General features: G+C 45.7%; 1 protein-coding gene across 1 annotated transcript in view; it reads right to left on the reverse strand.

Annotated features, from left to right (window-relative positions):
• The window catches only part of TENM4 (teneurin transmembrane protein 4), a gene marked incomplete at its 3' end in the record, with an annotated part of 106,595 nt that overhangs the window by 8,864 nt on the left and 93,351 nt on the right, over window positions 1–4,380 (reverse strand). The window lies entirely within an intron of this gene.

Here is a 4,380-nt window from a genome sequence, read left to right on the forward strand (position 1 = left end):
TATTTTGAGGGATGTGGGAGTATCTGAGCGCTAAACAGCAAGAGAAAGAATGTGATAGAGCCAAAGGAGGATGGGTTCCTCAGCCTTGGAGGGATGGGAGAGGGAAGGGCAGGATCACTGCCATGCTTTTGTGCTGCGTGGGCAGACGTCTGTGCTGAAACCTGGAGAACGGGGACACTGCAAAATCAGAATTCAAAAGAAGGCATCTCAGGAGCTGGGGTTGGAAGAGGCAAAAGCACAGCTGAGAAAGCATGGAAGCAAGCTGAGGGTGCGTGTGGCCAGTCAAGAGAGAAGGACTCGGTGCCATCACGTAAGTGTGAAGATGATGTAAGAGGAGGCAAGCGTAGAAATGATTTTCAGCTTATGAATAACAATGCTAAAAGGCAGGTATGACTCAAGGAAAGAAATGGCGTGGAAAGGTAGATAATGCTCCAATTAAATGTGTGTGAAATAGAATGTAAATAGGCAGTGGGAGAATGAGTGAATCAGCTGCCAGCCCACTGTAACAGGCAAGCTGGGAAATAATTAAAAAGGTATCAAAACTCTAAGTACAGATGCACACATGTAACTAACAGAGCAATTTGATATCTCATAGGTGCTTGCTGCTATAAATAGAGGGACAGAAGTGGCAATTGCTTGCAAAACAAAAAAAAAAAAAAGCAAAGCAGGAAGGAATAGCATCTCTGCCTTCTGTCTATTCGCAGAGCAGCTCCAGCCTGGCAACTGCAGCTTCTTCTGCTACTAGTCTCTGCCAAGAGAGCTGGAAAGATCTCTTCCAGGGCTGGGACAGTAACCCAGGCTGAAAGTGGCCCCTCTGATCCGTACACCAGCAGCAGTGCCATTCACTGTGCTGGAAGAACCAAATAACAGGTCCCTGAGATGCTCTTAAGCTCTGTCCAAATCTCTGTATCCCATTACCGGTGCCCTAAGTCATTCCACCCTCCCCATGCTCTGGCAAGCAATTTCTGTGGGACTAGCTGGAACCAGTCTCCCTTTTCATGATTTTTTTTTTTCTAATGATTTGTTTTCTCCTGTTCTCTTGGTGTAATGTCTCTTCTCTTTGAGAATTGCTGCAGGGCCAACAGCCACCCCTCAAGGTGATGGGCAAAGTGAACCCTACCCTGTTGGACAGCCTCTGAACATGGGCTAAATCTTTTTCATCCTTGTTCAAGGGCATGCCTTGAATAGAAGTGAATTTTCTGCAGAAGAACTGACAGGGTTGCAGGCTTCAGTCCAATAACTGTGTTTTATGGTGAGCAGCTAAATAAGGTGCCATCCCGCATCCCAGAGTCTTTATCCTGGAACCAGGTCTGAAAAGCTCCTGCAAAAAGCTTTTGCCCCTCAGGGCATTTGACAAGGCTTGTGATCAGCACTGGATCAAGACAGGGTAAATTTAAATCCACAGTTCACAGTGTATTTGACATCCCTTCTATAATGTGTGAGAGACTATATTTCACCCCAAACTCATGTTTCCACAATACTTTATTCAATCCAGTAGGTTGCTCTGGAATACCAAGAGCATAAACATGCCATCATCTCTGATTTCTCCAATGCTTTCTATGGAGGTCCTTTAGCTTAAATTATAATTAAACAACATACATTGATGTCCGTGGGAGCACAAGAGCACAAAAAGGGAAGATTTCTCACTCTGGCAAGCTTCAGCAGAGGAGGGCAAACGATACTTCTGCAATGAGAACTCCAGGAGCCAACAACATCCATGTGATAAATGACTGCCTACAAAGCAATTTCCCCAGTGAATTGCTAAAACCGTTGGGGTGGCCATATCCAGACCTCAAGTCCTTGCAGAAATTCTGGAGATGATGCTGGACTGTCCTCGTTAGTCAACACACTAGGAATGGTTAGCAGCATATCCCAAGAGACCTCTCTGGTTATGTCGGTTCTGGGGAGTGTCTGGGATGCTAGGTCTTGATGCCACCATTAATCTGCTGCTGAGGTCTTGGGAAAAACAAAGTGACTTACAGCAGGAGTTTCCATGGTTAAATAAATAAAAGAGCTGAGCCAGCAGCTCTGCCTCTTTTGGCTGTCTTGTTTGCTCCACTGTCAGAGATTATTTTACATCCTTCTGTATTGAAAAACTCAGATTTGTTTAAAAAAAAAAGAAAAAGGAAGGAGCTCTGTTCCTTGGAGCAGAGTTTACCTAATGCTCTCACTGCAGATGGACTCTGTGTTGCTGTTAGTTGGTGATGGGTTGAATTCATAGCCAGCAAATCTGTGGAGATATCTCACTGCTGGGTGGGAGGACAAGAGCATCACAACTTTCCATGGGTTGTGTGGGATAGGAGAAGGGAAAGGGGCTCCTTTAATGTATTTGCGCTGCTTTACAGCTGCCTGTCCAAGCACAGAGCCAGGTCAGCATTGAAGGGACTGTGAAAAAGGCACCAGGGCTGGCCCCTTTCCCTTCATCCATGCACAAGTCCCTGCCCTGTGCCTTATCCCTGCAATAAAGAAACATGTGTATTGTATTATTTCCTAAGGAGGGTCAAGGAGGCAGCTGTGAAACTGGCCTCATCGTGCTGGGAGCTGGTCGAGCTCATGGCAACAGGTCATCGGTCCCCAAGGACATCCTGCAATGATGGGAGGAAGGGCCACAACTCAAAATGTGGATCCATGGGATGGCAGCAGAAAGGATGCTGGTTTCAGGGGAACTCCCTCTTTTACAGAGGCCAGATCCTGTTCTCCTCATTTCAAAGGTTTCATGAAGTGATGCTGCAGCCTCTTTGGGCATGCTCTTTCCCCATGGAGCACCATGTCTTTGCTACTGTCTCATGCAAGCAGTGGGGTGAGGGGAGAGGGAAAGTAGTGATTTACTCACATATGGCAGAAAATTATAATATTTTCCAAAATGAAGAAAAACCACGTTGAACTTAATTTCCCTAAGCTTCTCCCTTGCCAGGGAAAGCAGCAATTAATGGTACGAGGGAAGAGGAGGACACGACACACGGAAAATGTTAAATGCCGGGCAATCCCCGGGGAGGTAATTAGCACCTTGCAGGTTTATGTCTTAGGGGTGCAGATGCTGCCATGCAGGTACAGACAGGCAGCTTAAAACATCTTGTATGAGCTCAGCTACTTTGAACCCCTGAACAGAGCCATAACTGAGTCCTTCAACCATGTAAGATGCTCTTCTGCTTCACTAGAAGGGCTCCGATAGGCTCAAAATGTGAACAAATGCTGGCAGATTTATAGGGACACAAGTAACCAGCCTGAAAACTCATTTTGCAAGTGTTTTTCCAACTGCAGTGCAATATAAAACAAAGACACGTTCTGCATTTGAATCTACTGTGAAAATTTTGGAAGATAAAACTGACACGGCCAGCTGAGCTGTGGCTAAATGAGTGGAAACTGCTTTGAACACCAAATAGCTGTGACACAGCTGCAGATTTCAGAAGACTCTCTCCTTTCAGAAAAAGACCTGTCTGATAATTTCGTTGGTTATTAAAACAAAAAAACCCCAACAAAACCAAACACTCAAGACAAACCAAACAAGAAGGGAGATGCCAACTGATCTGCAGGTACACAGCAGTTCCCACTGAAGGAGCAGCTTCAGCTTTCACTGCTGTTTGCAGGTTTTTTTCCTGATAACAAAGTAAGAGGCTATTGACACAAGGGGAAAAGAAGAGAGGCTGGGTTGGGGAGGGTGAAGAGCCACACTTGACAAGTGTGAGTGAGTAGAGGCAGGAGGAATCACATCAAGGTGGCAGAGGTCACGGAGCAGGGAATAGGGAGAGGTGAAGAGCAAGGACTGGGAAACATGTATCCTGAAACCAGAGCATTAATATTTATTGCAAGGCTTAAGTGCAAATAAATATCTGTAGTTCTTTTGCTGTGGTGGCATTACACAGCACTAAGTATTTTTCTCAGAGGGTTTGAATTTGCCAGGTGCTAAGCAGCTTCCCAGGAACCGCTCATCAGCCCATGACTCTGAGAATAGCAAGGTACAGGGTGATTGCACAGGACTTGCTATTACAAGTTACCAGCCTTGCCAGCAGTTAGCAGAGGAATTACCGGCTTATTGGGCAAGATCTTTAAACAGCCCTGACAAGTCTGTGGTCCGTTGTGTGGAACAATGTTTTCAAAACACATCAGTCTCAAGCAGAGAAAGGACTGTGTGCTCCTGGAGGAGAGAGTACCATCAGGCTGGAGTTGTTTATAATAATTCACTTTGGGGAACAATGGCAATTGCGATGCAATGCAATGCCCTGCGAGTCCAGCTCTTCAACAGGTTCAACAGATTAGCAAGTATCAGGAATCTAGAGATTTTTCTGAGGCTACTCAGTGAGTAACAAACATAGAATGGTTTGGGTTGGAAGGGACCTTAAAATGATCCAGTTCCAACCCACCTGCCATGGGCAGGGACAA

The sequence above is a fragment of the Cariama cristata genome, unplaced genomic scaffold (genome assembly GCF_000690535.1).
Source record: "Cariama cristata isolate BGI_N322 unplaced genomic scaffold, ASM69053v1 scaffold7523, whole genome shotgun sequence".
Classification (NCBI taxonomy): Eukaryota; Metazoa; Chordata; class Aves; order Cariamiformes; family Cariamidae; genus Cariama; species Cariama cristata.